Raw genomic sequence first — 27,023 nt, 5'->3', positions numbered from 1 at the left:
GAGACAAAACTGTTCTCAGATGCATTCAAACCTTCAGAAAGTTCCCTAAAAAAATATTAAAAATAAATTAAGCGAAATCTCCAGGATTTATTACAGATGTCAAAACATTGTCATAGCAGATACAACACACAGCAGGAAACAAAATCATATGCACTGTGCAACAGTAGTTTTTCAACAGGCCTCAATGGGCCCTGGGACAATTATTTACTATTATTGCATGAAGAACACATTTAGTGTTGTGAAATTGCAATTTAGTACTTCAATTTTTTTGATATATAAATTATTTAAAAAACACATTTTGGATTTCACGGGGAGGCAGCGTGAAAATTGCCCTTTACTACAGGAGCCTGTGTTGTATGTGTTGTGTGTCTTGACATTCACTAAGGGGTCCACTACATCAAAAAGGTTGAGAAACACCGCTGTACAGTACAAATATACATGCACTTTCAAAATGAACAAAGCATAAATGTATAAAATGTAGGCTAAGTTCTTACAAAAATTATTCAAACTTATTTTACTGTTCATTGATAAATGATTACACAAATGTGTATCAATGAAATTTGCATGAATATAATACGAGTAACTTTTACAGGGCGTTTAATTGAAGCGTTCATGAAGTGCTCGTGAACACGAAATTCTACACGAGCATTGAGCACCTTGGTGCTTCAGGAACAAACCTGCCAAACTACATTGCTTGGGCATTGTAATATATACAGTGGATCCCGCTTATAAGATTTTTAAAAAATCTGGCATGGAAAAATATTGTAAGCGGGAAAACGGTTTGAATGGAAAATCTTAATAAGAATTAGCAAGAAGTACTAAGCAGGAAAACATAAGCGGGATCGACTGTATACGGATAAACAAAAGAATAAAAATTTATCCAATATTGAATTCGAAGGAAAATTGCTCACTTTACTGTGACCTCAGAGGCTCCTCGCTTGGCGAACAAATCGTTAATCACTAACTTGCCACATACATCGCTTGGGCATTGCAATGCATCTATAAACAGAAAAAATAAAAACCTATTAGCCAATATTGAATTTAAAGAAATTGCTTACTTTATTGAAATATGCAATAATATAAAAAAAATTATATACAATGCTAATAAAAAGTATTGTTCAAAGAATATATATATATATATCATTACACTTTAAATTGATAAACCCACTCATCTTGTAAAATTTTATTTGCATTATACTAACCATAGCCATAATTTTATTTAAGTAATAGGAATTCCCAGTGATATGTGCATTTTATTTACATTATACTCTCATCATAGGCAAAACATTTGCACCATACATAACAATTTGAATAACACTTATTAGTTACTTTAATCAAGCTGTTCATCATCGCAAAGCTTAATTCATTTTTATACCCCTACTGGTTAGTTAAATCATGCAATTTCCATGCAAGAAATACGAACAGCTTTGCACGTGGTAATATACACAATCCGATTTACTTTATACAGACAATGTTAGATTAATAATAAAAAAGATGGTAGAAAATGTATTTAACACTCACCTGTATTTGAATGTTTCTCAGGAGCTAAAATTGGCAAAGAAAATATTATTCAGCTTGATTATTGGATCGAATATTCGAAAAACTGAAAAAATGCCTTCTCAGCTAAAGCAAGCAGCAACATGAACGAGCAAGGAAAAAAGTAGGACCCAGCTGGTCACGTGACTTTCGAGTGCCGTAGCCCTCTCTTTCTCGTTAGAGTCGACCTTCACTTTATATAAGTAGGGAGCTGCGATCGACTACTTGCTTACTTTCAACTTGTCCCTTACCTGTACGCGCGCTGACGTTGCGTTGCTAATATGTACGTGTTACTACGTTAAACTAATAATGTTATGTTACAACTGTGAGTCTCATGTTTGGAGTCGGATGTATTGATTATCCAAGGTGTCTTTCCAATAGTCACTATAGTCCGTTTCAGGTTAACTTTGCAGTGAAGAGGAAGCTACGAGGGAACCGCATCACTCGTTGCTATGACAACGAAAGCCTCTTAACCTATGTATCGATGCGCGGCCTCTGTAAGGTATGGCTGATTCTCGCCAATCTCGCAGAAAAAAAATATTTTTTTCGTATAACGTAATGCTTGTAGAAAAAATTGCAGTTAGTAACAATTAGCTAATGAAAAAGAAACCATCGTCGATACTTTCAGAAATTAAAGTGCGGTTTTTGAAATAATTTTTTTTTATTGTAAAGTATCTTAGTAACTCCTATTAACCCGGTTTTCACGTTTGCATTTGGGAATAGCCCCAAATAATAATAATAAAAATGATACGGAAAAATTTAGAATTCTTTCACTCACTTTTCTTGCCGCAATTTCCACCGCTCACCCACCCGAACGCATATACATCGATGCCACTTGTTATCACTACAGTTTTAGTCATTTTTTACGGATTCCCATTCTATGGAATCCTGACTTGAAGTTGTAGAACTATCGGATACTCTATTACTTATTAATTGTTGTTGCTCCAACATGTGTTCCATCAGGCCATCTGCAATCCAAAATTCCCCTTCCTTTCAATAACGTGCTTTATGCATTATTGCCAAAAAGAACGGAGAACGTTTTAGCTTGTCTGTCTCTGGTGAAAAGATACAACTGTCACAGAAGGAAAAAATACATTGCAAGCCTAAACCATTGTGGGTCTCTCTCGCTCTTGCTTATTTATATTTATCTGGAGAGACAGCCTCTGTGTGTGCTGTGGGGGAGAAGTTGGTGTGGACGCAAAAGAGACATTACTTATGTCAACACCCTCCGCTATCGGCTATTGGAATTCAGAAACCACCCCTATCCTACGAACACGGCAAGAAATAGATAATTAAAAAAAAAGCGGGGGGCGCCGTAATAAAGAGTGGAATCGTAACCTACACCCATAGAGAGCCTCTCACAACGGTATCGGCGCTGTCGTGGAAGAGGGACACTTCCTGTAATCTATGAGTGAATATCTGAATTCGTTGGAGGCTATTTTCGGGAGAAAAAAAAAACTGAATATTCGTCGTAGGCCTATAACTACATTCAAAACTGAATGGAAAGTTCAACAAAATGACGATATAATATATATATAATTTTGCAACCAAAAAAAAAAAGCGCGACAGTGATATTGGCGGGGAAAATTTCTTGGAAATCGCGCCAAAATGTTCTTGAGCTCGCCATGGATTTTTAATAATGGTAACCAATATTTTTTCTAATTTAAAAATTTTAAACGAATATACATTGGTTCAAAACGGTATTTTTTCAGTATCCTTTTTGAAATCATAAAAAAATTTGAAATATTCTATATAAATGATCAACAGAAACCTCCGATGTATGGGAACTATATTTTGCGGCGAAGTAATACACTCTCTACCTTTCTCTTCACTGCAAAGTTAACCTGAAACAAACTATAGAAATGATTTTATATCATTATGTTATTCCATCGTCGAATATTACAAAAGTGGCCGAGGACATCTAAAGTGGTGATCCTAGTGAACTTGGACTGTGCTCTAGTCAAGCGATCCCAAGGTCCACACAATCTTCAGGTGCAATATCATCGGACATTCAAGGTGCTTTCCGATCCGGCTAGGCCTTTCTACATTTGATGGCCGTCCTTGCTGCAGGTCCAGTGAGTCCATCTAGTCAACGCGGCAAAGTTTTAAAAAAATTTACACCTTTTAAATTTTACACACTTATATTTGGAATTTAATATGATTATACAGATTTATGTAACTAAAATTTAAGGCAAATTTTCGCCCTTGCGCTACACTAAATTTCCACAATCTCTGCACAGATTAGTTTTAAAAATTTACAGCATAACTGATTTCTGCAATGCCGCAAGAAAATACTCTTCAAGGGGTTCGTAATGACGTTGGCGTATCACGAGTCGCATGTAAGCCCCCAATTTTGGAAGGCCAATCCGGAATTATGGTTCATTCAATTAGAATCGCAATTTGTGAATTCCGGTATTACAGCTGACTCGACAAAATACCATTTGCGTAGTCGCAGCTTTGGAATGCGATATTCGAACTCTTGTTAATGACATAATCCGCCAACCGCCCGAATCGATGATGTATGAAACCTTAAAAAAAGATTATCGAAAATTATGTCGATTCACAAACTTCTGAATTAAAAATTTTATTGAAGGGTTCAGAGCTAGGTGATAAGCAATCCTCACAACAATTGCGATCCATGCAAGACCTAGCGGCAAATCAATCGGTGCGGATGTGCTAAAATCCTTATTTCTTCAGAGACTCCCGGTATCAGTACAACAAATCCTGTCAGTTTGTCATGACGTAGGTGATCTGATCACGAACTCGCTAAATTAGCGGAAAAAGCAGAGATCGTATTCTCGAAGTTACCGAAAATAATTTTGGTGCAAGTTCGATTTCATCGATCGGTGAAAAAGATCGATTGTCAAAATTAGAAGAACGAATTGATACATTAACCCATTTGCATCATTCGAAAAAGTGGAAAATTGGCCCATATCACCAGAATTTTTTAAAAATAGAAATATTTGAAAATGATAAAAAAAAACAAAAGCCAGAGAATGGCGGCTTACACAAAGAATTTATAATTTGATTTAGTTCAATAAAGTTATACATTGAAAATAATTTGAGAAATTCAATTTAATAGTTTTGCACCGTATGATACTACTTGAAATGGTCACCGCATATAGCCACGCGGCAGCTATCACATTGATAAAATGAATCTTTTTTTTTTTCTTTTTTTTTTTTTGTGTGATAAAAAAACGTTTACGAGCTTTTCGTGTTGTTTCAATGGGTATTAGAAAATGTTGACCAGTAAATCGTGATGGACATGGTGTAATTTCTCGTGTTGCTGATGCTTTTATTTTTGGTTTATTTTATTCAATTATTTCTTCTAATTTTTGCTTGAAGACGTGAAATGCTGTATTTTTATGAATAGTTTTGAAAATAACGTAACTGTGTTCAAAAGGATCATGTCAAGGCAATAAAAAAATATTTTTTCGTAAACCTGAAATCGTCGCATAACATGTAATTTGCTAAGAAGTTGATCAACTCCACCCATGTTTTTATTGTAATCCAACACAACTGTTGGCTTTAAAATGTTTTCTTTAGTTTTGTAATTTTGCTTCCCTGTATCAGCAAACTGCAAGTTATGCATTGTGGATAACATTATAACGTCTTTTTTATCGTTCCATTTTATGGCGGAAATATTTTTGCTTTGGAGTATAACAGCTTCACCTCGTTCTAATTTTATATTTTCTAGGGCTTTAGGCATTCCTTTCCTATTGATTTTCTTCGTGCCACAAACATTTGTTTTCAATTTATGTAATTTATTATATAAATCGGCTACTGTACCAATTGTCAATATATAAACAATGACCCTTTCGTAACAATTTGCTTTCTGCCGTCATATCTCGAACAATTTTCGTGCTCGCTAGCACTTCGTTACTCTTATCCTATCTCTCTCCCCCTATATATATCCTAAAATTATGTAGGCATATATATTTTGTTCGGGAATCGGATAGTTTGTAGAATTTTATTCCAAATCTCTCTTTGATTTATTATATTGAATATAAAAATCCTGCTTCATTTCATCAGCGACTCATCTAAAGCGAAACATCTTTACCAGACGTGTATACTACTTTGAATAATTTTGAGACCATGTCGATCACCGTTCTTATTTGACGTAACGGATTATCCTGTTGCAAGAATTCATTATTTGCAAAGTGAAAATTTTTTGAAATTGATATAAACCTACTTCGGGACATTACTGTTCTGATGTACGGTGTTTCAATACTCTTGTCCGTGCTCCAATAACTTTGTAACGTAGGTTTTTGGACAGATATCAATGTCATCAGTGCAAAATAAACTTTCAATTCCTCTACAGAAATTTCTTTGAAACTCGGATCGGTTTTACCAAATCAATTAGTTTCTATTACAATATGTTCAAGAATTTCCTGCGTTAAAAATAACCCGTAAACGTTCTTTCTAGTAAAATTTGTAATATCCTTATTTACACCACTAATAGATATAAATTTATGCAGTTTAAGTTGGTCATTTTGTCCTTTCCATTCAAAATTACTTGCACTTTAATCACTATCGTCACTGTCAGAAGATATCACAATAATACGTCTACGTTTTGTAGGTCTATTTACTTCTTCACTACTATTCGAATCAAAACCCTCAATTTTTATGTTTTTTAGAATTGCTTTTACCAGGAAAAATACTTTAATCCGTTTGTAATCGTCATTTTGCACTAGCGCGCATATATGCGCTAAATTCCACGGTTCCAATCGGCGAAGGAAAAATTCTCGCTCCGTTTTGAAATCCAAAAAAGTCAAACCGGATTTTGCTAAAACTTCGGAAAAACATTGTTGGTATCATGCAAAATTTGGCACGAAAGCAGATAGATGTGTACAACCATAATTTTTCGGAAAACTAGCTCGGTCATCTGTTTTAGCGACGGCTGATGACCGCTTCCAAAGTCGCTTGTTTGTTCACGACCGAATGATAGGATTGCGATACTTGATCGACACGGAAGCACAAATTTCTGTTTAGCCTAAAAATAGAGCGAAATTGCAAAAAATTAAGCAATGTAATACTTCCTCAATTTTTGCTGCCAACTGCTCTAAAATTGAAACATTCCTCAAGATTGTGGTGAGGATTGACTTCGGTTTTCGTAAGAAATTTCATTGGAATTTCACTGTAGCAGATATCACAGCCCATAATTGGTGCTGATTTCCTCACCAAATTTGGAATATTAGTCGATTTAAAAAGTCGTAAGTTAATAGACTCTCAAACATTTTCCAGTATAAAAGGACGTGAAATTTCCGGTCCTTCGATGGGTTTAAATACAGTGGCCGAGGACACTCGTTATCGCAACCTATTGTCAGAATTTCCAAAAATTCTTACCAACGTGTTTAATGTCAGTTCTGTATCACATGAAATTGTGCATCATATTGCATAAACCGGGGGACCAGTTGTTTCTAAAGCTAGACGTTTGCCCATTGAAAAATTCAAAATTGCAAAACAAGAATTTGATTATATGGTTAAAATTTGGGTTGTGAAGACCGTCTAAGAGCCCATGGATCAGTCCCATACATATGGTTCCTAAATCTGGTGACACTTGGCGAATCTGTGGAGATTATCGGAGTGTGGAGATTAAATGCTGTAACGATCCCTGATCGATATCCTCTTCCACACTTGCATGATTTTGCACACAATTTAGATGGAAAAGTGATATTTACTGAATTGGGCTTGGTCCGTGTATACAGGGGCGGTCTTACGGCAGTGCGACCGGTGCAATTGCACCGGGCGCCAAATGGGAAGGGGCGCCGAAACGCGTTTAATATACATTACTAGAAAAATTATCTTTAAGATACTTATTTATAAAAAAAAACTAAAATATACATGAAAAATTACCGAGATGAGAATTTTTTTTCAAAAAAAACAAAAGGTTTGAGTGTATATAATATTACGTATAATATTGCGGTTATTTTTCGAAAAGAAAATAATCGATGGGCAGTGCACCTATATACGTACAGTACATAGCGATTTTGGTCAGATAAAAATAAACGCTCTCTCTCGAGCTCTTTTCGTTTACCCCTGCAGGAGATTTTGGGGGGGGGGAGGAGAAACAATTTCTTTCTCTGTTGTTGTGCAGTAAAAAATAAAAATGATGGGTGACCGCGAGGGCGATTCCTCTAATTTTTATACTAACAAGAACAAAAGTGTTTTCCTGTGTTGTGGAGAGTATTATAAGAATTGAAGGTGCTCTAGAAGGGCGTCAAATCCGAAGTGAAAGGGCAAAAAATATTTGGAAAAATTATTTGTGCCCGCTGTAGAAGGGGCACCAAGTCTGAGGTAGACAGGGTGGAAAAAAGTTTGGGGAAATGATTTCTGACCCCCCCCCCCCTCTAGTAGGAGCGTAAAAGGGTGAAAGAAATTACAGAAAATTATTTCTGCTCGCTTTAGGAGGGTCGTTATATCCGAAGTGGAAAAGGAAAAAAAAAAATTAGGAAAACTTTTTTGCGCCCTCTGTAGGAGGGGCGTTAAAAGTTCGGGGTAAAAGGGCGAAAAAAATGGGAAAATGATTTCTGCCCACTCTAGGAGGAGAGCCAAATCCAAGGTAAAGGGCCAAAAGAAATTCGACTTATGTTTTGGCATAAAATATCGCTGTTCCTTTGAACGCATCAAAACGAAGCGATTGAAACAAGTTTTTTTTTAATTAGGGAGGTCGGGGGCTCAAATATAGGTCCCACTCAGGTAGAAATTTTGTCTCGAGCCGACCCTGAGTGTACCGTATGTATGTGTGTGTGTGTGGAAAATTTTAACAAACCGTATATATACACAGCTGAACATCTTTGCTGAATTTCATGGATCTTGCTCCAGATACCCGGTGAGTAACGATAAAGTGTCCTATGAGACTTCCGTCCAGGAGACCTTGGCAAGGTGTGGCCATAACGAGATTCTTAAGACATCTACATCTTTTTCAAGAAACTAATGAGGAACGTATGTCGGAAATTCAATTTAATTTTTTTTCCAACCGACTTTCAAGAAGGGCCGAAAAAAACCTCAATATAAATTCGATCGAAATGAAAATCTGGTGATCCTAGTTGAAATTGGCGATTTTTATTTTTTTAGTATTTGTTTTCTATAAGAGTTGTAAGAATTTTAATCATCTTAAAGAAAGTCATTTTGAAGGTAAGTCATTTCCTCGACGTTCATCTTGAATAAGAATTAAATAAAACCTATCGAATTTTGCTGCTTATAATCCGCAAACTTCGCTAGTTTGAGGGAAAAAAAGGCACCATGAGAATAGTCGGCAGCGGTATATAACCCACATGAGAAAATTTCATTTATCAATATAAAATCGCTCTCAAGGAGGAGGTGGGGGGGGGGGTTGTTTAACACGGTTTTGTAGAGAAAATGTCGATTTTTGTACCGGCATCCACTCAATCTATAAATATTTAAGAAATTTATGTTTTTGTTAATAAATTTTTAACGTAATTATAACTAATGAAAACTCTCTCTCGGAAAAAAGAAATAAAGCCTTAGTAAGACTCAGCGGTTTATCTGCACTAAAGCCACTTCAAAGTTAAGACTCTTCTCATGCAACTTCGACCCACAATAAGAAATTCATTTCCGACGTATTGTTTTTATTTCAACGTAATTTTTTTAAACTTATAATCTACGGACTATAAGCAGCAGAATAGGTAGGTTAATTAGAACTTCCATGGAAATATGGAAATAAAAAGTAGTGTACCTCACATATTCAAAACAAGGAAGGTTGGGGGCAGCGGCAAATTTATTTCGTATAAGAAATTTCGGATATGTATCTTCGTATATATTTGAAATTATGTTTTGAAGCTGATGAAATATAAAACTAAATGTATGTTATGGTAAGTGTGTGTGTGCGCGCGCGTTGAATCAGTAAAACATATCGGTAATGCATAATCACCAATCGTCTCGGTAAGTTTGATAAATTTCGCAACATTACCGGCGCGATTATGCATAATTCCTTTTAGACCCTGTATGCACAAACGAGCGGGTTGCTTCTTTTCACTTTAGATATCATTTTTTTAACATCAGGGATGTTCAGCTCAAACTTCAGGAATTGTGCATTATCGTTGAAATTAAAGCCGAAGTTCCTGAGGTTAAAAAAAAAAAATCTACAGAGAGAAAACCCTCTTCCCAATGCTGTCTTAACGCATGGGCCTACCCGAGAGCCTCAAGAATAGAGGGGCCTCACGAAAATGAGATCTAGTTAAAATTTTCTAGAATTTACTAGGTAGATCCTCAGAAAAACCACTTGGCCCGGGAGGCCCATGATGCTCTTAAGACGGCCCAAGGCCGTAGCGTGCTTTCTCGGGGCAGTCTTTTCTTGAAGTGTCCTTGAAGTGGTTATGCTCAGAAAAAGGAGTTACAAGCGCCTCCCCCCCCCCCATTCGGCTCGTTTCAACCGCCAAAGTTGCCTCAAAATAGTTACGGACCTGCCCAAGTTGCAGGGCCCGGTGCTTTAGCTAGTGTTTGTCTGCCCCTCCCGTTTCTTAGCACTGGGTCTGAAAGGGATAATTTCAAATGAAGTTCATGAGTTTTATAAATATGAAATAAATCATACGGAAATATCACTTTAATCACTTTTATTATCAGTTTAGCCTGTACGTGATGCGTGCACTACACGAATTTTACCATAAAACTCAATTAAAATATGTATGAAGAAGATAGATCCTTTGTGATGAGTATCCTGCATTAAATGTGTGACGCTTTGCTTTTTTAAGGTTTTTAAATCTCTTAATTAAATCAAACAAGTTGGTTTTTATGCTTTTTTACAAGTTAAATAGCAGTAAGAGAAGGTGTAAGAGAAGGTGTGCGAGAAGGGATGGGGATGATCACCACACCAAGAGTCTGATAATATGGTAGAATGAATCTGTCCCGTAGTAATGACTAGCAAAAATTCACTAACACATCACTCTGGATTTTCGCCTGGGGGAAGGGGGGGGCGCTGACTACTGTTTTTGCACCGGGCACCACTAGGCATAAGACCGGCCATGCGTGCATATCACCAGATTCCATAGGAAACCGGCAGTTACTGAATGAATGAATGAACGCCAGGGTGTCTGCCACCGGACTTATCCCGTTGCCGAGATCTCTTCCAGCCCAGCTTCGTGACAGAGTCTGGAACAAAGTGAGTGCACCTAACAGTATGAGTGTGTAGCTAGTGTTGTGCTTAATATTTCAGTGCTGCCATCTATACTTCAAATTGTGAGGGAAGTGTAATGATTGAATATTTGTTACGTTGTAGGCCTGTTGCTCTCTGTGGGGAGATCAAGGTGCGAATGCGAGCCGAAGTTGGAAACCACAGAAAACCAACTTCAGCCGACCACCACTGTGGCGCCGGTGGCAGGCTTCGAACCCGGATCCTCGCGATGCGAGTCCGTCACTATAACCACCACAGTGGCTCCATAGGAAACAAGCTCTATCCCAAAAACTGCTGTCATTACACCGTTTGGTCTTTTCGAATTCACTAAAATGTGTTTTGGACTTTGTAATGCAGCGCAAACATTTCACTGCTTTATGCACAATGTTTTGGGAGATCTGAAGTTTTGTTTTCCATATTTGGATAACGTCTTGATTGCTTCCAGTAGTGAAGAACAACATATGACACATATAAAAAAGTATTTCAAAGATTCAGTGATTATGGCATTGTATTAAATGTTGAAAAATGTCATTTTGGAAAGTGGGAACTCCCATTTTTGGGATGCCATCTCTGCTAAGGGCATTACCCCTTCACCAGAAAAAGTTTCAGCTTTGGTTGATTATCCAATTCAGAAAAACGTTTCTAAACTACGCAGATTTTTGGCAATGTTTAATTTTTATCATAGGTTCATTCCTAGAGCAGAGGAAAAAACAAGATGTATTAAACTCCTTCATGACCAAAAAAAAGATCTAAGCCCTATATTCAGTGGACAAGCGAAGCATTAGAGGCGTTCGAAAATTGCAAAAATGCTATTGCGAATGAACGTTATTGGCTCACTCAGTTAAAAACGCCAAACTTTCTTTGCATGTCGATGCCAGTTCTGCAGCAATTGGTGGTGTACTTCAACAAGAAAAAAATTCTCAGCTACAACCACTAGCATTTTTCTCTAGAAAATTTACGTCAACTGAGGGTAATTATAGTACGTGTGATATAAAGTTATTAGCAGCGTATTCCTCTATCCGTTATTTTGCTCATATGCTAGAGGGCAAAGAGTTTGAAATCCTGAGTGATCATAGACCTCTCATGTTTGCTTTCAAGCAAAAAATGGGAAAAGGCTCTTTCAGGCAAACTCGAAACTTGGAGTATATCAGTCAATTTTCGACTAATATCAAATAAATTTCTGGCACATCAAATATTGTCACCAATATATTATCGCATGTCGAAGAGGTAGTTTGCCCGAGCATAATTGATAATTGAGAATTGGCTGAAGCATAGAAAAATGTCACTGAATTCGCAACATTAAAAACTTCCAATAATAGTGATCTTATTTTTAAACATGTTACGTTCCCTCCCGACAACATATTACTTTGTTGTGATACTTCCACACTAATATAATTCGACCTATGTCCCAGAAATACTGAGGCAGCAGATTTTTAAACAATTTCATGAAATATCCCATTCAGGCGTTCGTGCCACTACGAAACTTCTTAAGGAACGTTTCATTTGGCCCTATGAATACAGATTGTGCGAAGTGGTGTAGACAATGTTTGACTTGTCAACAATTAAAAATACACACCTCTTGACGATTTTAAATATAGATTGCTCTCATTCGCAATTTGACTCCGGATCGTTTTTTGAGTTGTTTTCACTGACAGTTGCAAACTATGAAAGTGGTCGATCCTCAACAATTGGTAGCAGAGCGTGATTTTTTTCGTGTGTGGTGTTTTTTTTTTCTTGTTTTTTTTGTGGTTCGGAAGTTCTAACGCAATCTGTACTTAAATTTTAAATGCAAAAACTCGAGTTTTTAGAAAATCGTTTACTTCTCGGAAGCAGAGCTGACCTTTGAAAGAGAATGGCGTCAGCGGGAAAAACGAGTGTTCAAATTTCGGAGATTAAATCGTGATAACTTCAAGGAATGGAAATTCAACATGAAAATGCTTCTCATGAACTATGATGTGTTTACCCTTGTGGATGGATCCGAGCTCAAGCCTCCTCAAGAAAATGAGAAAGAACTCGAAGTGTGGAGAAAACGGGAGTCGAAAGCTCATTGTCAACGATGCCTCCTCATCGACGATGATTTAAAGAACTTGGTGATTGAAGCCACAACAGCTAAGGATGCCTGATGCACTTTGTGTGGTGCTTTTGCTCCAACGACCCGTTGTAACATATCGCCCCCTAGGGCTTTGTTCCATTAACCCCTTTTCTATTAAGGTTATTAACCTTAACACGAAGTGGTTCCCCAGGAGAAGACCCTGTCGAGTCACGGGATTTTTTTTTATATAGTGTTTGTTTTATATGGCGATATTTTTCTCTGCGTTGATAGTAAATACACATTTCATACAATTTTTATTTTATATATAAATAACGCGATCTTCACGTATTCCCAAGGAATCAGCATGATCCGTCCAGGGAATTTGTTAGCGTTAGTAGACATCCATGCCCGAACCGGGATTCGAACCCAGACCTGCACAGCGAGAAGCCAGTTCCCTAACCATGTGTGTATAATAGCAATACAATATATATATTTCTATATACCTTGTCTCACGAGCGGAAGTACCCACTGGCTTCGTCCCATCATCACAATTCCACGATCTCAAATTACCATAGCCATGTAAGCAATGGAGGAAGTTGATCAGGCTTCTTCCATCTTGTTGAGCCTGTTGCCACCCATGAAAAATAAGTGTTGCGATAATTGCAAGCCACGTCACCATATGCAAATTCATCGCGTGACGTCATCGAATTCACCGTACGCCGAAGGCCAACAGTGTGCCGATTGGTCGGACGAAAAACCTGTTCTCCGCCGCTATAAATACACCTAGCTAAGGCCTCTTTCACACGGAGCGGATGCGGGTCCGCATACCCTTTCACACGAGCACTAAAGATGTTCGCCCGCATCTTTAGTTTGAAATTCGTGCATAAAAACTATTTTTTCGCATTTTTTGTAATTATTTTTCTCCTTCATCCCTAATTCAGTGCCCATAGGCAGCCTAGAGCTCCATAGAATATGGGTATAAAGATGCCTTCATTCTGATCTTCACAAGTAGTCGATGAGGAAAATATCTTAGATTTTTTTTTTTTCAAAATCTTTTGAAAATATTTTCTTTTCGGAAAAATAAAGAACAATTCCAGAAACATCCAATGATGTCCCAAAAAAAACAAAAATTCAGGAGATATCAAAGAATTTGCAAGTAGAAAAAAGGAAGGAGTGGAGACTTTCAAAATGCCTGTGCTTAGAAATATTCACATCACTATTGTCGTAGGCCGGGATCACATTATAAAAGTTTCATAAAAGTTCGTTTATAAAACTTAACTGATCCGCCTATTGGTTGCATTTTTCAAGTTCGCTCGAATGTAACAGATGTGTTTTAACAGAACTCGAATGTAACAAAATAACTGGTTACATTTTTCAAGTTTTATAAAAGAATTTTTAATCAAAGTTTTATAGGGTAATACCAGCCTTAGGCCGGGATTACACTGTAAAAGCTTTGATCAAACGTGAAAAATTCAACCAATAAGATCACCGGTTACATTTGCTTGAATGCAACCGATAAATTTATTGGTTGGTTGCTTTCAAATTTTATAAAATAACTTTCATAAACTTTTTAGAGTGAAATCCCATCCTTAGATTAGTCACTTCTGAAATATAAAATTTCACTTTTTTTTCAGTTTATAGACTCAATAACGAGTAAAATATACTTGTAGGTTTCGAGGGGGCACCAAAATTATTCAAGTGCTTGAGGCATTCAAACGTCTTAATCCAGCCCTGAAAGAACGCCGTACGTGGATAACGTTGTTTAATAAAAGTAATTTTTTTTTAAGTTTAAAAAACTTAAAATATTAAAAATTTTATATATATATATATATGTTGTATTTCTACGTAGAAAGAAACGTTCCCTCATGTACTAGGCGCTGGTGTACCTCCCATGTTTTCGGATTCTTGGAATGTGCTTGAGAACGGTAATGTAAATATAGGTCATGCTGTCTGCGTGGGAGTGTATAGAAGAAACACATATACTCGCATCAGTTGAGGTTTGTCTTTTGCAAAGGGTGGCAGCAGCTCTCATCTGCTCTCACCACTTTAAATAAATTCTCATTTTTCCTGATGTTATGGAATTGCTACTGAATCTACGTGTCATTATTTTATTTTAAATACTACGCAATTTTTTTTTAAGCACCACAAATAATTCGGTAGGATATTAACTCAGTGGAATTCTAAGATATCAAGGAAAAAGATGCCGAGAAGAAGATGATCTCAACCTCTGCCATCATCATTTTCATTCCCTATGCCATCCGTTCCTGTATCAAATCCACCACCATCGCTGAAATTCAAACCACCTATATTCGATGAAAACTCGACCATGACAGTGGAGGATTATTTGAAACTCTACTCATCGATGGGTAAGATTATCGGACTTGAAGACACGGCACTGGTAATTCTTCTTCCTCAGTTTCTTGGAGGTGGCGTGCTGGATTCTTTCTTGACTCAATATGACGTTCATATATGTCATGGTCCACAGCATCTGAAATTTTGAAGAGCATCATCCCCACAAAACCGTTGAAGTATTTCACTCTTCAATGAGACCAAGGTGTTCGATCTTCCTGATGGACTTGACAACTACTATGCTACCAAGTGCAAATACGGAAAACTCGCGAAACTAGAAGATGAGCAAATCATAGAAGGACTCACCTTATTTACCTCTTAATATTCAACGACTAATTATGGTTAATGAACCGAGTACAACCGAAGAGTGGTATCAAATTGTTTACAAGTTGATAAATGTTGCGGAAAAGATGCACTCGTCTCCATCACACACATCAGATCCAAAAACCCGGAATTCAAACGAGAGTCAAGATGCCTTTTCATGTACCTTCCCCTGAGCGGCAAATGTTCAATTCATCAAAAATGCCTATAGAACCTTGTCCAAGACATCTCGAGCAGAAAAATCAGCGTCATTATCATTGGCTGTCCGATTGTCATCTTCCAAGAGACCAGTATCGCAAGAATAATCCACATAATAATATGGCGTGCTCATCACAAGCTACCCATGGATGTCAGCCAAGCCAACCGAATAAGTGCAACTGCGACAGTGGAGAGAGCAGGTTGTTGTCAGGGTTCCGGGTTCGAGCCCAAGGGAGGAGGATATTGATAAGATATTTTCCCTAACGAACTCGAAGCGACCACCGATAGACCGCGCCTTCACTTCCAACCCATCTCACTAATGGCAATAAATTGCACTATAGCGATATGGCCAGAGTTGGTGTTTGGTGAAGTAGTGGAGAGAGCACGAAACCAAAGCAAAGATTCTGACAGCTATTGATCAAGAGACTATGCCAATTTTTCCAGACACAGGTGCAAGCATAAATGTTGTTCCTCTACACCTCCTAGCGAAATTTCACAACTGTCCCGATATCAACGGCAAGGACAATGTAACTGTTTCTACATTCGGTGGCGATATTAATAGTATCGGTTCCGTCAATTTGTTGATCAGAATTGGAACTATTTCAAGGTAACTGAAATTTTTTGTATTAGACGTTCCTCAAAATTCTGCGTTATTATCTTTAAAGGAATTTCTGAAATTTTTCTTAAAAATTGATTTTGTAAATTTTTGTTTTGCATTTTGATAAGATTATTTCTATTTCAAATAGTAATTATAATATCGATATAAGTTTCTATATATCTCCTATGATTCCTATTTCTACTAGAGTTGAAAAGAAGGACTGCTTTAAGTTAGAAGCAAAGGAACACATTGAGTCATTGGTTAAATAATATAATATTTTTGCAAAATCAAAATATGATGTTCCACCTTTAAATATTGATCCCCCTAGATTAATTCTGAAAGACAAAACACCGATTCACCTTCACACTTATAGACCGTCCTTTTCTGATTCATCAGAAATCAGGAAACAAATTTCAGACTTGGTGAAGTATCAAATCATTGAGATTTGTGCATCACCGTGGGCTTTCCCAATTTCTCTGGTAAAGAAAAAAAGACAAAACTACATCTAAACCCAGATTAGTATGTGATTTTAGAAAACTTAATATCGTCATATGATCTGAATATCATCCAATCCCTAAAATAGACGATGTATTAGATAAATTGGTATGCGCAAAAATATTTTCATCAATTTATATCGCTTCGGCTTTTTGATATATCCCTCTCCATCCTAAAGATCAAGAAATAGTGTCTATTGTCACCCAAGAAGGGCAGTACACACACACAAATGGAAAAGGTTGCCCTTTGGTTTAGCAAATTCCCCCTCAATATTTGAAAGAGTATTAAATACAATCTTGCAAAAATATGAACTTCCTTTCTTGGTCCATTACTTTGTTTGAAAAAATAATTATGTCATCAATGTTGATGAACATGTAACACACATTCAAAAGTTTTTGAAATTTGTCAAAAGGAGGGACTCAAAATTAAATACTCAAAATGCCAATTTCTCAAAGAGAAAATTAATTATTTGGGATTTGATATAACCCTAGGGCATTATTCCCCATCTATATCAAACATCGAAGTGATTAAATCATTGTCAGTCCCAAAAAATGTTAAACATCTACAATCATTTCTAGGAAGTGTAACTGTATATCAAAGGTTTATACCGAATTTCGCGAATATTACACATCCGTTAAATCAACTTTTGAAGAAAGGGGTTCCCTTTATATGAATGATAATTGTCAACAGGCATTTGAACAGTTAAAAAATGCAATAATGTCAAAACCCATTTTGAGGATGTATAACCCTCAATTACCTTGTTATCTGTATTGTGATGCGAGTTCCACAGGAATTGCTGCGGTTCTCAAACAGCAATATCCAAATGGTGAAATGCATCCGGTTGGATATTTCAGTCGTGCACTTAGAAAATATGAGCTCAATTGGACTATAAGTGAAAAAGAATGCATTGCAATTTTAGATGCAATCCAAAAATTTCATATGTATCTTCACGGACGTCATTTTACTGTCTATACTGATCACTCAGCTCTTCAATATCTTCAAAACATCAAAAATCCCACGGGTAGGTTATTCCGATGGTCATTGCAGAGAAAACTCTTTGCGTAAACTCTTTCACAATTCGAGTTTACTGTAAAGCATATCAAGGGAAATTCCAATGTTGAAGCAGACATGTTATCACATCTTCCCATGGTTCAATTTTTATCACCTACCGAAATTATTAATTCACAAGACGATACAATTCTGTCTAACAAAAGATAGTTCAAAGATAAAGATGTCATTTATATTCAGAGAAAAGGTATTCGAAAGATTTTCGTACCAGAACCCTTAAGAAAAGAACTCGTTCTCAGAGCGCATACAAAACATGGCCATACTGGTATTACTCAAACTATTAAATTGCTGTCTCCTCAATATTATTGGCCCTACATAATTAGAGACATCAAAAATTTCATTAAATCTTGTACAACTTGTCAGACTGTAAAAGAACCTGTAGGACCAACATTAGGGGTTTTAGGAAATTTACCGGAAGCCAAAGTACCCTTTTTGATTTACTTGCTATGGATACAATTGGAGGTTTGACCAAGTACGAAATCTTATCTTCACGTGGTTGTAGATCACCATTCTAGATTTGCATGGGGATTTCCTTCCAAATCTACTTCCATCAATGCGTATATCCCATGCCTTAATAAGATCTTTGAAACTGGAAAACCAAAATTATTATTAACAGACAGAGCACCTTCATTTACGAGTCCCAGATTTCGGAAGTATTTAAGTAAACAAGGGATAAAACATATTTTAACATCAAGCGCCAACCCATCTACAAATGGTTTAAATGAAAAGTTAAATAGAACTTTAACTGAAAGGTTGAGAATATAGTATTTTGAGAATCAAAAAAACTCTTGGATAAAGCGTATAAAAACGGTCTTGGAGCAATACAATTCAACTCCTCATACAATTACAGGATTCCCACCTCAGTATCTCATATTTGGAGATCTCTCTTCCGATTTGACAGAGCATGTAAACCCATATCCACCTCTTGAGGAAGCTAGACGTTCAGCATATTCTAGATCTCAAAAACATGAAAAGAGTGCTGCTCTCCACGATAAGAAACATCCACCACATAGTTTTCAACCAAGTGATAAGGTCATGGTTAAAGTGTTTCCCCATCCAGGTAACAAAGTTGTGTCTAGCTTACACTGGACCTTACACTATAATATCAATATTAAGTCCACAAAATGTTGAAATAGACAGACGGAACCAACCTACACGAAGGAATAGTGAAGTTATACACGTGAATAAATTAAAACCGTATTACTGTGACGTTCAAAATGAAAACGATGATAACATTGTTGAAAAATCATGTTATTTTAGTGAATTACCATTTTTTGATAATGAACAAACTCAATCTGATTTATCCCCTTTCGCTCCAGAATTTATACCGTCAAATTCTTCGACCAGTTTATCGATTGAGCACAAATCAGTTGAAAATCAACATGTCCATGCTGTTGGTAATTCAGAATGTTCATTTTCAGATATTGGTAACGCTTGCGTAAAATTATTAATATTTTGTATTCGGAAAATTCCATTTCATTTCTTATTATTGCTATTGTTATTTCTTCCTATTTCATATGTGTGCGTAATGATGTATGTAAAATTTATGATTTTGTGCCATATAGAGAATGTTTCAATCATCGAGAAAATGTCTTCAATTATTAATATTGATGTGAAATAATGTTTCGTCAATTTTACTGAATATGCTGACAAACTCTCAAGACAGTCATGTCAGAGGACTTGTACATAACCAAAAACACATTCAATCGTGTATTGTTTTTATTTTACTCTAGATATTATGATTTTGTATTTTTGTGATATTTTTCTTAGTTTTGCAATGCCATTCTCATATCTGCCTCTTATATATTTTTATAATATTATTATTATGTATTCCAGGCACATTATGTATTCCTCTCCCTTTAAATGCAGAGTTTCACTCTTGTTATTGGGGGAGTATATGTTGTATTTCTGTGTAGAAAGAAACGTTCCCTCATGTACTAGGTGCTGGTGTACCTCCCATGTTTTCGGATTCTTGGAATGTGCTTGAGAACGGTAATGTAAATATAGGTCATGCTGTCTGGGGGTCACGCTGTCTGCGTGGGAGTGTATACAAGAAACCCATATACTCGCATCAGTTGAGGTTTGTCTTTTGCAATGGGTGGCAGCAGCTCTCATCTGCTCTCACCACTTTAAATAAATTCTCATTTTTCCTGATGTTATGGAATTTACGCTACTGAACCTACGTGTCATTATTTTAATTTAAATACTACGCAATTTTTTTTTAAACACCACATATATATATTTATTTCAAATATTTATATTTTTTTAAATAATTTTAAATATTTAAAAAGAAAAAAATTAAAATTTTTTAATTAAATTTAAAAGTTATTAAAGTATGTAGTCAATTATATCCGTAATGAATTACAGAACGGCTTATAATTTTGGCCCCGTCAGTGGCCGTTGTTGACAAGTTTTATTGTATAAAATTGTAAATTATAGACAAAAAGCAGTTAAAGTTGCTATATCTCCATCTCAGAAGGAAACGGAGGGATAGACGTATGTAGGTACATTATATTAATGAGGAGGGACCATCATATGGTGCTTTTAAGGGTATTTATGGCAAATAATTAAAAAATTCCGTGTAAAATCATCTTTAAAAAGTAGCCAAAGATGCGGACGAATTCGCATCGTGTGAATAGCTCCGAATAACCCAATTATCAAAACTTCTATGTGCGGATGCGAAGCCCGCACTTAGGTTTTTACACATGCGGACGACGTCCGAACCCGCATGAACATTTCGTAGGTGTGGGCGAATTTCGGCTCGTCTCTGAAAGGCTCAGTATATTCCAATTGTTAAAACTTCTTCCGGACCCGCATCCGCTCCGTGTGGAAGGGGCCTAAAGCTTCAGCGTTGCATTCATTCTTCCGTTCATCCGGCTTCGCCAGCAAGCAGTTCTGAGTGTAGAGCAAGAAGTTCTCGCCTTAATCTAGTAACATCACATGATGATGTGAACGTTCTCTAACCATGTTCAACTAATATTTTCGAGTGTAGTGTTTCGTGCTACTCCGGCTGGTCTGGGTAGTTGATGAATTCTCACGTATAGTTAATAGATAGTTCTTAAGGTGATAATGTGTGGTTGATGGTAGCGCGATACGTCTTGTCGTGATGTGATTACGGCTCCTTGCAACGAATAGTGACGATCAACTTCACGTGACACACTAGTTGTCTCTGGTGTGTTGTCTTCCTGTCAACTAACGTCTAATCTTTTGTGCCGTGCCATCGATGTGCAGATTGGTGAATCGCGATCTTGCCGACATTATCATCTGTGATTCCTCAGAGAAGTCGTCAGGATTCACTTAGCCTCAATGGATTGTTGCTGACATAATTGGGTGAGGTCTTACATGTTTATAAATCGAGAATCACGGAAGGCAGCTTATAGGAGACGCTACAAATTGGGGGACTCGACCATTTTAAGTCTAGTTCCGGCAATTTTCTATATTGATTCGTTTATTTTATATATATAATTTTTTTTTGAGAGAGAAAATATTTTGAACCATGGACGATAATTTGAATAGCACTCCCAGGAGTTAATCCTATTGCGTCCGTGCAAACCGACCCCGAATGTGCTACGGGTGTAAATATGTCTACGACAAATCCTTTTTGTGAGACACAACAAGTGAATGTCTTTCACCAATCCTTTTTGTGAGACACAACCAGTGAATGTCTTTCACCAATCCTTTTTGTGAGACACAACCAGTGAATGTCTTTCACCAATCCTTTTTGTGAGACTCGACCGGTTTTTCTCCGATGGTCCCCCTGCATTCCAACTATGCGCTACACCCGCTAGTTCAACGCTTTGGGGCCGAAACCTGGTATTTTCAGGACAAAATGAGGACATTAAAAGTTTCTTATTGAAGTGTGATTCTCATTTTCAGTTGTATAAATGTCCCAAATAAGATTGAACTGGTGGTAAGCGCATTAGCGGGAAGAGCGTTATGGTGGCAAGTCATAGGCAGATATGAATGGCAAACATTGGGACAGGTGGGTTTCTGGGAAAAAGTCAAACAATTATTATTGTAAACGTTCTCAAAATATCACACCCGAGTGGAGTTGGCACGAGCCGTTTTCTGAGAATTACACAACAGGCTCTTGCTTAGATTTTGTACTTCATAAATTAGACATTTTTCAATCTTACGATTTGTTTGTCCCTGACTCTGACAAAATCGAGTTAATTATTTCTCAGTTACCATATACCATTACCTATAGAACCCACGTGATTGAACACAAAATTATAACCGTTGGCAAACCAGTTTTTAGGCCTCCTTTTTCTCTTCCGAAATGGAAAAAAAGACTAGTAGAGGAACAAGTCCCAAGAGATGTTAAAAGACGATATAATCGAACCCACCTCCCCAAATTGAGGCTTCTCTTTGTTTTCTCATTAGTAGAAAAATCAGGAGAATGGAGGTTCGTAATTGACTATAAAAAACTTAATAGAATCACTGCACCTGATCGTTATCCATTACCATGCATCGATCAAATATTGCAACGAATAAGTGACCCAACCTACGTGTCTACGTTTGATCTGGCATCCGGATATTGGCAGGTTCCCGTCAGGCTTGAAGACCGAGACAAGACTGCATTTGTAACTGAGTCCGGCATATACCGTTTCAAAGTTATGCCTTTCGGGCTGAACAATACCCCTGCCACATTCCAACGAATGATGACAATGATCTTGGGTCACCTAGTCGGCAAATGTGCAGATTTTTACCTCGACGACAGTCATTTACAGTAAAGATTTCCAAACACACTTAAAAAATTTAGAAATAGTTTTCTCTTGTCTGAAAAACGAAGATTTGACCCTTAAGCCAGAGAAATGTATCTTGGATAAACGAACCCTCGAGTACTTGGGACTCAATTTAACCCGAGAGGGTTAAATTGGTCAGGCCCAGTTAAACAGAAGCGATTCAACAGTTTTCGAGACCCACCACCGTCAAAAAACTACAACGTTTTCTGGGACACTGTAGTTGGTATCGACAGTTCGTGCCACATTTTGGAGACATTGCTCACCCACTCTACCAACTTACCACGAAGGGACAGAGGTTCAAGTGGGAAAAGGTTCATCAAAAGGCGTTCGGCGAATTAGAGTTAACTTGTGCTCCCGTGTTAACAACTAGAAAATCGAACTGTCCATTGAAAATATATACCGACGCATCGGACATTGAAGCCGTGCTTCAGCAGGTTGAGCCCGATGGTGAGAAGCCCTTAGCGTATGCAATCCGTACTTTGAATTCCGCGAAAAGGAATTATTCAGTTTCGGAACAGGAAGGACTTGCTGGAGTGTGGACTTGTAACAAGTTTCGAGCTTGGTTTACTGGTGAACCTATTACCGTCGTGACCGACCACAAGGCAATCGCCTGGTTCTTCGACTCCCAGCAACTGAAAGGAAGACTAAGGAAATGGGCTCGAGTGCTTCAAAAGTACCCACTTCGTTTTGAGTGCAGACAGGGTTCCGCTCCGGACGCATCGTGAAGAACTCCCATCATTGTGAATAACGGCGATTGATTTTGAGGAAAATTTAAACAACACATTATATCTTTTCTCCTTGTTGGATTTGTCCGAGTTAGTTAATACACAACGATTAGAATATAGATATTACCCAATATTTTTCAGACAAGTATTCCGGAAGTCAAAATTACGATCAAAAAACTGAAGAAAGGTATTTATTCGAAAATGGGAAATTGTTTATTCGGAATAACTAACATTTTTTTTAAAAAACTTATCTCGGCTCTTTCGTGCCGAGATAAGTTCCTTTCAGAAATGCATTGCCATCCATTTTCCGGTCGCATGGGAGTTGGAAAAACATATCAGCGCTGTGTCCAACGCGCCTATTGGCCTGGCATGAGAAAAGGCATGCAAATACGATAACAAAAGACAATGGAGCAATATGATCTCTACCACTGCAAATAGCCCTGGAGAAATAGTGGGTGTGGACACTGTAAGGTTCAGGAGAAAAAAGGTTGGAAAAAGGCCAAAGAGAGAGAGAGAAGTCGCGAGAAAAGAAAAGGGAACGAATTGAGACATTCGAAAAGGGGAGATATAGTGTGAAGTTTTGCACCGAAGAGACATGACGGTTTGGTTGGGGATGTTGGATAATAAATGAAATAAATTGTTTTCTTCTTTTGGGAGTCTAGAACCCAGCCGAGGACCTACGACCGATAAGAAGTCGGGGGAAAAGTTTACTGACACCATGGGTCCTTTTCCGATATCTTCTAGAGGTCATAGTTGACAATTACACAAAATGGGTCGAATTGTTTCCGCTACGGCGTATCACAACGAACGTAATAGCTAAGAAATTCATACATGAATATTGTACCAGATATGGGTTCCCAAATAATTTAGTTTCGGACAATGGTTCTTGTTTTATCTCCAATCTTATGAAAGAGACATGCAAAGTCCTTCAAATAAAACAACGTTTCACCACACCCCACCATCCACAGTCAAATTTGACCGAACGTATCAACAAAACAATTAAACAAATGATCTCGTGCCATGTAGGAAAAACACATAAGGACTGGGACAAAAATTTGTCATTTTTTGGTTTGGCCATAAGATCCGTCCCTTCGGAAACTACCGGACAGTCACCTGCGAAGCTATTTCTAGGGAGGGAATCGGTCTTACCCTTCGATTAGGAAATAGATCTTCCCGTTTGGGAGAGAGTTAGCTTGCCAGATAAATTACTAAAGCAGGTACACGATAGAGTTCGGAAACAGCAACGCCGACAACGTTATAACTATAATAAAAGAAAACATAGTTTTGATGTCGGGGACTTGGTTATAGTAAGGACTCATTTCCGATCCAACGCTCAGGGGAACGTCATGGCCAAACCCAGATGGGATGGTCCGTTTCAGATCAATAGAAAAATTTCAGATAGTTTATTCAGTTATTGATTCCGAGAATAGAATCGTAGGAAAATTTAACGCATGTGACATAAAAAAATTTGTGGGAGATGTTCACGGGCCTCCTCATATGGACATTGCCGACGAGGTCATTCAAAATTCTCTCAACATCACGTCAGGAAAATTTAATCAAACTACCCGCTCTGAGATTGATAAAACACTCGACGAAACAGTTGAAAATCTAGATTTAAATGATAGTATTCCAGCCGCCACTAACGATACCGAGGAACAAACCTTACCTAAAACCATTTCACTCCCGATTTCAAGCTGTTCCTCAGGTATATCAAAATTTCTCATGCCAATCCAATAAGGTTGGCAACGGGTCCTGGTAAAAAGGAAAAAGAACCCAGAGTGGACTTTAATTATTCTCCTGGTGGTGACAAATTTAGAAGTAATGTTGAAATTGGACGATTTTTGGAAGGGAAAGAGACAGGGTTGTCCAAAGAAAATTTTTCGTTTTAATCTCCTAATATATTAATGGAAGCATTAATATATTAGGTGATATTATAGGGAACTAGTCGAAGGGGGTGCCGTCAACTTGGACATAAGTCCGGATGGAACCAAAAAATTCCTGATAATTTTTATTTTCTTTGCGAGGGGGTATGTAACATATCGCCCCCTAGGGCTTTATGTTCCACACATCAACCATTTTCTATTAAGGTTAATTAACCTTAACACTAAGTGGTCCCCCGGGAGAAGACCCGGTCGGGTTAGGGGATTTTTGTTTATATGGCGATATTTCTACCGGTATATACGACAGATACAGGAAACTTGCTAAGTAAGGAGATATCGATGTTTCAGGAAAGAAAAATTCATCTCTGCCCTCACGGGGACACGAACCCCAGTCTCTCGTTTGCAGGACGAGTACTCTACCAACTAAGCTATGAAGACAGAATTTCCTCTCCTTAGAGCGTATGTATATGCTGAATGGTTCCGTGCAATGGACGGTGGCAACATTCTACTAATAAGAATGACTTAACTACTACTAATAACTCGCAAATGACATCAGGGCCACCAGATGGCGTTATATGACGAAAGACGTCACTCTCCCCCTTGTTAATACGATAGATACAGGGAACTGGCTAAGTAAGGAGAATGAATTATATCTCCTTACTTAGCCAGTTTCCTGTATCTGTCGTATTAACAAGGCAGAGTGACGTCTTTCGTCATATTTCTATATACCTTGTCTCACGGGCGGAGGTTTCCGCCCCGTCATCACGATTCCACAATCTCAAATTGCCATAGCCATGTAAACAATGGGAGAAGCCTGATCAACTCCCTCAATTTTGTTGAGCCTGTTGCCACCCATGAAAAATAATAGTGTTCCGTTAATTACAAGCCCCGTCACCATATGCAAATTCATCGAGTAACGTCATTGAATTCTCCGTGCACCGAAGGCCAACAGTATCCCGATTGGTCCGACGAAAAACCTGTTCTCCGCCGCTATAAATACTCCTGGCTAAAGCTTCAGCGTTGCATTCGACAGATTCGCAACGTGGTCTCTATAGAGTGGAGTCATGATCTTTTAGCTCCTCTATACAGAGTTTTTAGCTGATTGAACGGAAAGCGAGTTTCTCCGGTGGAACAAGCGTCTTCTTCAGTGGCTAGCTGAAATAGCAGAGCGGGGCCTGCCTGCGATATGGGACTTTGACGGCCGTGGACTGAGGTTTTAGCCTGCTTGCACCGCATTGTATTTTATTTTAGGTTCCCGGTGGTCTGGACTTCATGGCCTATTGTTACTGAGGACTGTCTGAAAGATTGGCAACGTGTTGTGGCGGCTTTTTACCGGCCTGACCTGGCCTTTGTTTAAAGGCTTAATTCTCTGTATCGTCTTTGGCTTTCGAATGCAGTGTTTCTCCCTTGCCCAGACAAGATGCTTGTCTGGACAAACTGGTGCATTTTGCTTGTCCACTTATTTTTATTGTAAAGCATAGTGAGGTTTTGTCCAATAAACGACTCCTCCTTTGGAGATATTTTTCATAATCTTAAAAATGCTGTTGCGAATTTGTTAACTGGAGGACTCTCCGAATTTTATGGCGATTTAAATGTTTGGCTTGGTAATTATTATGACAAGCAGGTCTATCTGGGGAATTTTGAGGAACCTGAATGTTCTATAGCTTTTAAATTTGACGACTTGTTAAGTGTATACTCAGAATATGTTAACAAAGCGGAGGAAACCAAAGAAGAACTTTTGCCCTCTTGTGGAGGCCACTATTACCTTTTTTGCAGAGGTCGATAAAAATCCATGCAGCCACTTTTTGAAGAAGGCTTTCTTAAGGCAACAGCCGGGGGTGCTCTCAAGAAGTAAGGGTAAACTTAAAATGCGTTTACGTAGTTTTACCAAGAAAAAACCAAAGGCGCTAAAGCCGTATGCAAATTTGAAAAGAATTAGTCTC

At 37.7% G+C, this 27,023-nt stretch overlaps 1 protein-coding gene, 1 long non-coding RNA gene and 1 other non-coding gene across 3 annotated transcripts in view; all 3 read right to left on the bottom strand.

Moving 5' to 3' along the window:
• Positions 1–27,023, bottom strand: part of Rab39 (RAS oncogene family member Rab39) — a 141,004-nt gene that overhangs the window by 17,177 nt on the left and 96,804 nt on the right. The gene's annotated exons all lie outside the window — the stretch shown is intronic.
• LOC149080483 (uncharacterized) lies at positions 912–7,341 on the bottom strand. Its single transcript, XR_016193592.1, has 2 exons — positions 1,522–7,341; positions 912–999 (listed from the first exon to the last, which is right to left on the bottom strand). It is a non-coding gene; the product is annotated as an uncharacterized LOC149080483 (long non-coding RNA).
• On the bottom strand, positions 25,447–25,518 carry TRNAA-UGC (transfer RNA alanine (anticodon UGC)). Its single transcript has one exon. It is a non-coding gene; the product is annotated as a tRNA-Ala (tRNA).

Source organism: Pholcus phalangioides, unplaced genomic scaffold (genome assembly GCF_987345545.1).
Source record: "Pholcus phalangioides strain wild (caught in Gottingen) unplaced genomic scaffold, Ppha-v1.0 ptg000011l_1, whole genome shotgun sequence".
In the NCBI taxonomy this organism is placed as follows: Eukaryota; Metazoa; Arthropoda; class Arachnida; order Araneae; family Pholcidae; genus Pholcus; species Pholcus phalangioides.
This window is presented reverse-complemented; position numbering and strand designations above follow the sequence as displayed.